This window comes from Pteropus alecto, unplaced genomic scaffold, assembly GCF_000325575.1.
Source record: "Pteropus alecto unplaced genomic scaffold, ASM32557v1 scaffold155, whole genome shotgun sequence".
NCBI lineage: Eukaryota > Metazoa > Chordata > Mammalia > Chiroptera > Pteropodidae > Pteropus > Pteropus alecto.
In genome coordinates this window covers 11,747,596-11,760,310 of record NW_006438113.1, presented here as the reverse complement: position 1 = coordinate 11,760,310, position 12,715 = coordinate 11,747,596, and the positions used below count along the sequence as shown (strand labels likewise).

Below are 12,715 nucleotides of genomic sequence, written 5' to 3'. Positions count from 1 at the left end.
AAAAGTACTATTTATAAACCTGATATCAGTCAAAGTACAATTAGAAGACAGGAAACCACATGACAATTTAAATGAGAAAAATTTAGTATACAGTATTATTAATTACAACAGGGACATAAGTACTAAAGGTTAAAAAGATAGCAGATATAGGGAGCAGCCGCTACTTCAAAGGCTGATGCAGAACGAGAAAGTAAATCTGTAACGGGGCCACTCCCAACAGGGCTGAGAACCAGACTCTGGGGTGAGGACGTCTGAGAAAATTACTAAAATGCCACACCAACAGAATTCACTGAAAAGCCATCTACTAGGAAAACTCATGCCAGCAGAACTTGAGACGGTACCCATGGGAAGATGCCATAGTATGGTACTCATTGAGAAACTGCATGTAGGAGTGTTGCCACTAAAACTCCCTAGGAGTTAAGTGTTATTGGGTGTCCCACACACTGCTAGCCACTGAACGCTACAGGAACAAGCAGCAAAGGACACACTAGAATCGAGAAGAAAACACCCCTTCCTTCTCCAGTCTCCTTCTGGTTTCTCTACTGACAAAGCTTAACAAAAGCTGGCAAGGTAGAAATTTCCAGTATTACAAATAGGAGAATTAAAGATGGATTTAGAGCTGAAAACCAACAGTTTTATAAGTGGCACATTCATTTTACAGATGTGGACACTGAGATACAGTGACTTACTCAAGGTTGTGGCAGCCAGGAAGTGGTGGATCTAGAATCTGAACCAAGAGTGGATTGACTCCAGAGCCCATTTTTAACTAGGACACTTGCTGCCCCCTATCTTGTAATGCTGATATTGCTTTTGTTAAAATAGTTTTAATTAAATCTTTCTCACTCCTAGGTCCTCAGAAGCCCTCCTCCCCACCAGATTTTTTTCATATTTATAACTTCACCTGTTCCTTTAATTTTTTGTTTTAATTCAGAAACATCTGTATTAAGCCATAATATTCAATAAACATTCAATCCCCTATCCCCCATCCAGTAGGGAAATACTACTTTCTGATTCTTTTCATTTTGGGTGTGTACTTTGCCATATCCTTTGCTCTGACCAGTGGAATGTGGGCCAGTTCCACAAAGTTCTTTTAAGAGCTATTGCTGTTAGCCTTCTTGTGCTCCTGCACTCTACCAAGAGATCATACCCCAGGTGGACAGTGATCCTTCAACCTGAGTTCCATGATAAACAGATCTTAGCCTGGACTCAGGCACTGTCAAGACCAGCTAAGCCAGCTGAGCATGGCCATCCAAATGCTTGTGACAAATAAGCCTTTAAAATTTGGGGTTTTTTTGTTGCCACAGCAAAAGCTGACCAATTAAGCATCTAAGAGAATTACTGGCAAAAATTCAACAAAAATTCAACAAAAATTAATTAAGTTCATACTATTCGGCCCTATGTAAGACCTAAAAGGCCAAAAAAAATTTTACATTCTAAATGGGCAAGATGTGAATAAAACATTTTTGAAATAATACATTTCCATCCTGAATAAATATAAACATATTAAGGTACACATGTTAGAGAATTAAAAATAAAATGAAAGACCAGGGCAAGATGGGTTAGTGAGCAAAGGCTTTTGTTTAGTCTTGAGCCTCAGAATGGTGTAGAATTTTAATCAAGTGATAGAAATGTCAGAAGCACCCCAAAAGACTTAGGATCACCTCTGGCACCCCTGCCCAAAGAATAGAAGATGACACTGTCCCTCTAGACAATGATCTTGAGACCAGAGTCGAGTCCCTCATTCTTTTATTCCGCCAGACAGAATGAAGTAAAAAGGGTCATTTCTTTCTGATTACATGACTTTCAAATCAAAGTATCCATGCTCATCCCTTTTGATTTTCTCAAAGTATATATAGTTCATTGTTTCCGAATTTAAATTATCTTGCACTTTGTACGTATCTTCCTATGGCAACTAACATATTTGTTCATACATAAGTTTGCCTTCCCCAATTGGCTCTGTGCTTCCTTGAAGGTCCAAATTAGTATTTTTCCTCTTTGTAAACATATAGTCTAGCACAGGGCCTATTACATTACAGATGCTTAAAATATTTAACTTTTATTTTTACATGGAAAACATCAAGGTACAAATTATACAAGTACTGATTCCTAACATTTAAGTATACTTCCCAGCTCCAATATATTAACAAAACTATGTCTTTTATTGTTTGGGTTCAAGTCAAAACTACTCATCTGTCTCCTAATATCACTGAGCCAGTTACTGACTCTTCTCTGGGACCTATACCTATAATCTCTTAAGTAAATCTTTTTCCTAGCTTTATTCAACCTAGGTCCAATTTCAAAGTTGAAGCTAAATCTTGTCTTTGTAGACAAAGTGGGAAAATAATGTTTTTTTCTGCTATTTCCTATCACCTGAACTTCAGCCGCACAATTATTATATCCCTCCCTAATCTCAGAAATCATCTCATTTTATTGCACATATTCTAGCAAAATCCAGCACCAAGAAGACTATCCATTATATTTTCTTCCTGTCTGTCAGTTTCTAGTTCATTTTTAAATTAACATTTTCCAAACCCACAAGTGCATTCATTCACATACATAGCACTGCTTTTTTCTGTAATGAAAATGAGCACAACACATACGTATTTGGAGAAAACATTATTCATCACTGACGACAGAAAGAAAATGGCACTTTGTATGTGTATGACAAATAACAACCAATTCACAGGCTGCAACAGGCAAGAGGTGTATAAGGCTAGAAGATAAGTTTACAACTTCTGGTCAGATAAGGAAAATAAATAAACATATGATCAAACAAGTTAGCCATGATCACTTGAGAAGACCCTTTGAATGGTGGGCTGAGAATTCTGATAATATATACAACAGGAAACCACCAAACTATTTAAGCAGGAAAAGAACATAATGAAAACATTTTTAAAAGAATATCTACTAGCAGTGAATGGAATAAGCTGTAAAGAACCAAAGGCAAAAAATAGCTAATAGGGCGGCAGTGAGTACAGTCAGAAGGCAACTAATAACTTACGTATTGGATGTTGAGTGCCTAGATTAGGATGATTAGCATAGAAACCAAAAATAAAATAAAAATTTTCAAAGAGAAACAAAACTATCAGATATCCATGTTCAACACACATAACTATTTAAATGCCTAGGAGATGTGGAAGATAAAAAGAAGAAAGAGATTAAACAATACTGACAATACTAAGTATTATGTTAGAAAGTGAAATGGACTACGAACCCAATGACCCAGGAGCTGGTCTAACTCTACTACTAAACAGCTGTGCACAGAGGAAGCTCATCTCTCCTCCTTAGGGAAGACTTTACCCATCGATAAAATGAGACAATTGTCTAGATGTGCTGCACAACAGTGAAAAACTGAACAGCAAAATTTAATCTAGTTTGCCCGGGGGGAGAGACTAAGAACATAGCATATACTTAAGATTTATTGGTTTTGAGAATCTATGTCTGTATGCGATGGCTCTAGAAGACTTTTAAACTTTGGAATTTCTGAGTTTTATTAACATTCAACCTACATTTCGATAGTGTAATTCGAATGTTACTGTCAACATCTCATTTCACCACTGGTTCTAATTTCATTCCTCAAAGTACACATCAAAAGATACATCTATTCATCTTTACTAGTGCAATTTTTATAGATGCCCAGTAAATAGAGGAAAAAAACCCCACTGAGAACAGGTTCTATTATAATTTAATTCCTCACTGTGTAGTGAAGAAATAGAGTAGCTAGTTGAATGTGTTAATTTTTGATGAGAGACAATTTAAACAGATTTAAGATGGGCTTTCCAACTGAATCTAGAAAATTGAATGGGCGAATTGGCAGCAGTTAAGCAGTAATGAACATTAACATGCACATTTATGATGTGGATTAAATAAAAGCAAAACCAGTGCATTTTTCTCTACTAACAGCCTCTAATCACACACACAAAAAGGCATGCCTCTAAAAAAATAACTTTGATATGAATTGAAAAAAGATGAAGAGGTATTTCTAACCAGGAAATGTCAAGAGAGGCAAGATAATTTTGTTACCAAAGAAAAGTATTATCTATTCATCAAGAAACACAACAGGTTTTTAAAAAACCTGTAACAGTATATCATTGCTGTTTCTGTTTCTATTATTTTAAGACTATTAAAGTTTTTTTAATGACGTGTGTGTGTGTGCGTGTGTGTGTGTGTGTGTGAGAGAGAGAGAGAGAGAGAAAGAGAGAGAGAGAGAAAGAACAGTTTTGAAGAAGGTCAAGACTATTAAACTTAATGTATTGCTTTTGGTATATTTCAAAGGGTCACAGAACCAGGAAATCATTTAATTCAACATCCTTATTTTATAGATGAAGGAAATGAGATCCATATAAGTAATGTGGTTTATTCATAGCTAGTTACTATCAAAACCTACAACAGATCCTAGAGTTCTTGATTCCCAAATAAAGAACTTAAAGTGGAAAAAACTTTTCAATAACTGTTCTTAGCAAAATAAATATAATAGCCACACTCCAAAAGGACATCAAATACACAACTACAGAAACATTAAAAATGGTATAACATAATACAATGTACTATAAATACTAAAAATGATAATCATAAAATATTATTAAAATATTATTTCACAAACCAACAGAAAGTTAGGCTAAAGATATAAAAATGACTTTGAAAAAGAATGGCTTTGAAAATTATGAAATCTCACTCATAATAGAATACAAATTAAAACTATACTGAGATACTGCTCTTCACACATTAAGCTGGCAAAAATCCAAGTTTGAAAATGTATACTTGTTGGCAATGCTATAGAAATGGCACTGCCGAGGAATGTGTAAATTGGTACAATCTATGAAGGAAGAGCAAGTTGGTAACATCCACCAAAATCACCCATGTAAACTGCATACACTGACCCAGCAATTCCACTTCTGACAAAATACCCTATGATATATACTGCACATCAATGAAATTATACATGCACAACTAACACATATGTATTTTAAAGCAATGCTTATGTATTTATCCATGCAAACAAATATTTAATATTACATACAAGCATTTTCAATGAACTTTAAAGGCAAAATACAAGGTAATATGTGCATGCCAATCAAATTGATGTAAAATATATATGAATTTTTATTTTTGCATTTTTTAATTTATAAAAAATTTAGGTGATGCAAATAAAATTTAATGATACTCTGGGTTTATTTAAATTTTTTTATTTCTAAAAAAATAAAGGCAGGCGCAGAGGTTGATGTTTCATTCTCCTCAGCCAGAAACTGTCATTTACCAGCCCTACTAGCAGGTTCAGGCCTAAAAATATTTTAGCAATCAACCCATATCATGACAAGGTTCTCTAGTAAAATAATCCTCATTTAAGTCAAACTCATATCCCAAAATTCTGATTATTGACACAACATATTCAACTTACCAAACTATTAGAATTTCAGACCTTATCCTGATCCTGACTTAAAATATCTGCTTGCACTTTTCTATGAGATTCACCTCCTGTATTTCTGACCTCCGACAACTGCACATTTAACAAACTATTTAACAAACTATTTGGCTCTTCCAATCTTGACACTGGTCTAAATAAACCTCTGCTGTACTATTACCAACTATTACCAGCGCTACTGTTAAAAGCATTATCTGCTAATTCTGAGGCCAAGATACATTTCTGAGATATACCCAAATTTGGCCACCAACAAAACTTAGACCTCAATTAAACAGAACTTCAAGGTTCTGAAGTCTTTAGTTTACATGAACTAAGAGCTTGAAAAAATAAGGACTGAGTTTCCTTTATATCTGTATTTCCAGAATCTAACATAGCATCTGGCATAGCTAGTATATGTAGGTGATGGTTTAGTGCACCCTGTGAACCTGCAAATATGGTTGCTCTCTGAGAACTACACTGTAAGGTCAGCACTATCTGGGGTAGCCACAAGCATTTACCCTATTCATCCCAGTGGCAGCTATATACTAATCATAGAATTAGATTCAGCGAGCCATCAGAGCCTCAGCCATTAAGTACAGGCATATCGTGCTTTATCGCTCTTTGATTTATTGCACTTCTCAGATATTGTGGTTTCTTACAAATTGAAGGTTTGTGGCAACTCTGAGTTAAGCAAGTTTATCAGAGCAATTTTCCAACAGCATTTTCTCACTTCATGTCTCTTTGTCACATTTTAGTAATTCTCACAATATTTCAAACTTTTTCATTATTACTATATTTGTTACGGTGATCAGTGATCTTTGATGTTACTATTGTAATTATTTTGGGGCACACCAAACTGCTCCATGTAAGATGGCAAACTTAATTGATAAATGTTATGTGTGTTCTGACTGCTCTACCAATTTCTCCCATCTCTCTCCCTCTCCTTGGGACTCCTTATTCCCTGAGATGCAACAATATTGAAATTAGGTCAGTTAATAACTCTACAAAGGCCTTTTAGTGTTCAAGTGAAAGAAAGAGTAATACATCTCACTTTAAATCAAAAGCTAGAAATGATTATGCTCAGTGAGAAAGGCATGCTGAAAGCCGAGATAGGCCAAAAGGTAGGCCTCTTGCGCCAATTAGCTAAGTTGTGAATACAAAGGAAAAGTTCTTAAAGGAAATTGAAAGTGCTATTCCAGTGAACACACAAATGATAAGAAAGTAAGACAGCCTTATTGCTGATATGATAAAGTTTTAGTGGTCTGGATAGATGATCAAATCAGCCACAACGTTCCCTTAACCCAAAACCTAATCCAGAGCAAGGCCCCAACTCTCTTCAATTCTGTGAAGGCCGAGAGAAGTCAAGAAGCTGCAGAAAAAAATCTCATGCTAACAGAGGTTGGCTGGTTCATGAAGTTTAAGCAAAGAAGCCATCTCTATAACATAAAAGTGCAAGGTGAAGCAGCAAGCACTGATTGATGTAGAAGCTGTAGCAAGCGATCCAGAAGATCTAGCTAAGATAATTAATGAAGGTGGCTACACTAAAGAACAGATTTTCAATGTAGATGAAACAGTCTTATAGTAGAAAAAGATGCCATCTAGGACTTCCATAGCTGGAGAGAAGTCAATGCCTGGATGCAAAGTTTCAAAGGACTGAGTAACTCTCTTGTTAGGGGCTAATGCAGCTGGTGATTTTAAGTTGAAGCCAATGCTCATTTACCATTCTGAAATCCTAGGGCCCTTAAAATTATGCTAAATCTACTGTGCCTGTGCTCTATAATTGGAACAAAACCAGCACATCTGTTTACAACATGGCTTACTGAATACTTCAAGGTAACTGTTGAGATCTACTGTTCAGGGAAAAAAAAAAAAAGATTCCTTTCAAAATATTATTGCTTGTTGACAATGCACCTGGTCACCCAAGAGCTCTGACTGGCGCTATACAATGTTAATGTTTCTGATGAATCTGGGCAAAGTGAATTGAAAACCTTATGAAAAATATTTATTTTCTAGATGCCATTAAGAATATTCATGGTTCATGGGAAGAGGTCAAATAGCAACATTAACAAGAATTTGGAAGAAGTTGATTCCATCTCTCAAATGATTTTGAGGGTTCAAGACTTCAGTGGAAGAAGAAACTGCAGATGGGGTGGAAACAGGAAGAGAACTAGAATTGGAAATGGAGCCTAAAGATGTTACTGAATTGCTGCAATATCATAAAACTGTAACATGAGGAGCTGCTTCTTATGGATGGCAAAGAAAGTAGTTTCTTGAGATGGAATCTATACCTGGTGAAGATGCTGTGAGACTGTTGAAATAACAACAAACAAATTAGAATATTACATAAACTTAGTTGATAAAGCATCAACAGGGTTTGAGAGGAATCTAATAATTAAAGAAATTCTACCGGAGGCCAATGCTATCTAACAGCATCACATGCTATAGAGAAATCATTCATAAAAGGAATATTTGGTTGATACAGCAAACTTCATTGTTATCTAACTTTAAGAAATTGCCACCCCAGCCTTCAGCAACCACGACCCTGATCGGTTAGCAGCCATTAACATTAAGGCAAGACCTTCCACCAGTAAAAAGATTATGACTCACTGAAAGCTCAGGTGGTAGTTAGCATTTTTTAGCAATAAAGTATTTTTAATTTAAGGTATGCACATTGTTTTTTAGACACAATGCTATTGCACACTTAATAGACTACAATATAGCATAAACATAACTTTCATACGCATTGAGAAATAAAAACATTTATGTGATTTACTTTTTTGAGATATTTACTTTATTGCCGTGGTGTGGAACTAAACCTGCAATATTCCCAAAATATGCCTGTATTTGAATAATATCCTTAACTCTCCTTTATTCTATTTATATGCTCACTGAGTAATTTTACAATTTATAATTCAGCTTCCTATGTAGATTGCCTTTAAAGAGAGAATACGCTGATTAGAAGTTAGGAGTATTGCTCCCTTCCTCGGCGCTGCCTATGGAGGTAGCAGCTATATCATACTCGGCATCATGGCTGTCCTCAGACCCCTCATGAAGCCCAAGACTATCAAAGAGGACCAAGAAGTTCATCTGGCATCAGTTAGAACACTGTCAAAATTAAGTATAACAGGCGGAAACTCAGAGGCATTGACAATAGAGTGAGCAGAAGATTCAAGGGTCAGATCTGGATGCCCAATACTGGCTAAGGAAATAACAAGAAAATGAAATGCATGCTGCCCAGTGGCTTTTGTAAGTTCCTGGTCCACAATGTCAAGGAGCTTGAAGTGCTGCTGATGTGGAACAAATCCTACTGTGCTGAGACTGCTCACAATGTCTCCTCAAAGAACTGTAAAGCCATTGTGGAAAGGGCAGCCCAGCTGGCTATTACCCACCAATCCCAATTCCAGGCTGCACAGAAAAGAAAATGAATAGACAGCATGTGTATGCTTCATATTTGTGTTTTATCAGCACAAATTCTGTCATCTGTCAAAAATAAAAGTAGGACTATCTCACACTAGCTATATTTCTCATGGTAAATTAATAGATTGACAAGCTGGTTTATAATTTCAATCTTCCATGGTATAAGTCAGCCTAAAGAAGCTTCTCTGAATCTTATAAATTCCAAGGCACTGATAAGATCCAGTTTGGGGACTTTCAAGTTTCAAGGGCCAGACACTGGACCACAATGACATCTTGCATCACTGCTCTGCCATTTTATTCAAACTCCACTGCTGGAACAGATAGCGATGAGAATTTCTCCAAAGTTTTGTATGCTCAAAGTCACTGGACCTAGGGAACTACACTCACTTTCCTTCTACCCTGTTGTAACTGAGTTAGGGGAAGGCAATAAGTGAAGAATCTACAGAAGTTAAATGATGGGAATATTGATTTGCTGGATATGATACAGATTTTTGTGTGGATCAAGAAGACCACTTACATTTTTGTTACAAATAATATAAGAATACATTTTTATTGTTGAAAATGTTATTGTACAGAAACCGTCTTCATTTTTATCTCTCTGAAATCCTGTCACTCTCCCTAGAAGTAACCTCAGAAAGTTTGTATGTATCTTTCCTAAAATTGTTCTATTTGTTTACATATAAATAATAATACATATACACATGTATATTCATATATTTAGCATTTCAGATGCTTTACGGTACCTCTTTTTTAATGTAATGGAATCATACCATACACATTTGCAATTTTATTCAATTTAATAATACAAGTGAAAATTATTCCATCAAGGACTATACATATCTACCTCTTTTTAACTACAACAGAGTATTTCATTCTATGACTCGGCACAATTTAACTATTTGGCAATACAGTACAACTGTTTCTATACTTTGCCATTACAAACACAGCTACAAAGACTTTTTTCCTGTGCATTTATTTTTATTCATTTTTATTCAAGTATATCTGTGGAACAGATATCTAGAAATGCAACTGCTTGGTTAAAAGTAGTGTGATCACTTTACGTTTGATAGATACTGCCAAATTAACCTTCAATACTGACATTCCAATTTACACATCCACCTCCGGTGTAGAGGGTATTCCTTTCCCTATATTTGCTATTATCAATCTTCTCCATTTATATGATGAATAAAAAATATCATCTTATTTAATTAGTATATTTGCTATAGTAAATGAGTTTTATAATCTTTATTTTTTAAGAGTTCATCATTGTTGTACTGAGGATATCTAAATATTAACTTGTATTTATTTTCTTTTGTTCCAGTCATATTCCCATGCCTTAGGCTTCACCTTTCCTTCCTTGTAAAAATGGGGCATTCTTTTAAACAAGATTTGTTTTAGATAAAATATGTTTTGGTCAGATACAATATTAACACTTTTCACCCAATATTATTTTTTAGTAGAATGCCATTTTAATTAATCAACTAAGAAGAAGTCTAAAACTTTCTCAATCTGAACCATTTCAATACTTCCCCAATTCAGTTTGATTGAGCTCCATCAGAGCTGACTGGAAGGATTATTTCCATATAACATTATGCTTTCTAATGACTGGTTACACTTTCCAAATATCTGAACAGATTATCCATTCATTATATTACTGAAAATAATGATTTAATCTAAACAGCAACAAAGTTCTCAAAAATATCCCAAAAGTGTTTCATCTTCACACTCCATGGGAAAACAATATTACACACACATTCTGCCATCATGTTTACCCTTTTGAAAACAGAAAAAAATGACAATTCAACTGCAATATAGTGATATAATCACCTTAGTGTTTCACAACACAGAAGGATGCACTTTTTCTTAATTTACTTTACTAAAGCTACAATCTAGAACAACTTATTAAGTACACACTAGGCAGTAATGCAAACATAAACAAGTAAGTTCACTGATATTTGCAATAGTTCTTTGGGAAGGGTGAGTATTAGCCCCCAAACATGTGCAATATATGAAAACAATAGTTGCCATGAACTAATAGGAGAATAGAAAAAAATGAGTTATCTGCTACTGCTGTATTTTAAAAATATATATGTATAGACTTCTGAGAGCAGATTTAAGTAGCTTCAGAATAGCTGGCCAACTTATTCCTTGTGCAGACTACAAAAATTATTACAATTAACATATTTTCATAATTGATTTCATATTCATAGTTTATATACCCATAGAGCTCACTAAACTGGGCTTATGTATCTTTATGAAAGCTGAAACATGAGTACTGAGTCTAATACAATACACAAAGACTAACAGTATTTTGAGCATTAAACACATTCAAATATTTATTCACTTAAAAGTAAATATAAGTTGAATAATGCCAAATAATTATAAATATGATGACTATATAATAGATAAGCTATTCAACTGGAAATAAGGATAGTCAACTGACTTGATTTTATAATTGTTTTTAAATGTCTTAACATGACAAACTATTTCTGTACTATTCCTCAGACAAGCCCTTCCTCAAGGTCAAATGAAATTTCACCTCATCCATAAAAGTTAATGTAAAATCATTATCACTCTTCATTTCTTCCTCTGAATTCCTGCAGGATTAACATTCTGTATCACAATCATGGTACCTTTTTTATTAAATCATTTTAATATATATCTGTCAACTTGCCAAGGAGATTGCAAATCTAAAGATATAAAGTATGTTTTAGGCTTGTCTCCTCGGTGCCAATTAATGAATTTGAAGTTATTATTAACAGTAATAACAAGTATTACTGTTCAATTACACTGGAATAGATATAAAATACTTAGGTTCTTTTTCTAGCTCTACTACTAGCTAACTATGTGACCAGGAAAAGCCTGACCTGAGAATGTATTCCGAAAGACACACAGCTCAGGTGGTACCCATTTCTAAGTCATTTCTGGCTTTAAGAGTTCATTTCAGGAAAACAAAATGTAAAAGTATTTTGTATTTTTTGTTAGAAGAAAGCCATCCTGAATGGTTATTAATGAGATAACATCCTACATTAGCATCACTGGTTTATTTCAAATAATCCATAATGTCCAGCTGCCATTATTTCATTCAAGTCATCAGCTATTTATTGAGCAAGGTATTGTGAGGGCACTAGAACAGGCACAAAAATGAGCAAAACACAGTCTACCCACAAAAACCTTATAATTTGGTAGGGAACATATAAAAACTATTTAAGTAACAATAATGCAAAGCAGGAAAAAAGAACTACAAGAACATATTAACAGGAATTCAAAGAAATGAAATATTACATTAGATCATAAAGTAGAACGGGCTCAAGAACAGCTCCAAGGAAGATTTACTTAGGGTAGAAAAAAACTATATATTTATAAAAGAGTTTGGTTGAATGCATTATCTTAGAAGACTTTGTCAATATTTTTTTCTTTTTCATTTTATCTGTGGAACGAAATAAGCTACCGGAAATATAATCTTTACTACACAATCATGGTACTTCTAAAAATACAATATCTTAGGCTTTAATTATGCCAAATAATTTTTAAAACATCGTCATACATTTCTTTTAGGTGAAATTAATCAGATTGAAAGTTCTGCATTGAAGACACCAAAATGACTGCCAAAATACAGTAGAGATTAACGTTCGTGTCTAGAAAAGATGCATTTTCATACCTCAAAGTGACATTACTGACAGAATAAATGAGAAAAGCTCACACTTCAGCTAACTTTGTTCTGCAGAGAAAGAGCTATTTTAAATGATTTGGGTGAGAATATAAAGTTAATTTAAGTCATACAAGTCTCTAACAGAAAAAAATAATTACTATAGGAACAAGAATCATCTCACAGAAATGTTAGGCTTGACAAAGAACTTTTGTACATATTCGTGCTAAATTAAGATGCTATGGAAA

General features: G+C 34.4%; 1 protein-coding gene and 1 pseudogene across 5 annotated transcripts in view; one reads left to right on the top strand and one right to left on the bottom strand.

Annotated features, from left to right (window-relative positions):
* The window catches only part of MICU1 (mitochondrial calcium uptake 1), a 177,194-nt gene that overhangs the window by 141,761 nt on the left and 22,718 nt on the right, over positions 1-12,715 (bottom strand). The window lies entirely within an intron of this gene.
* On the top strand, positions 8,325-9,116 carry LOC102886669 (annotated as a pseudogene).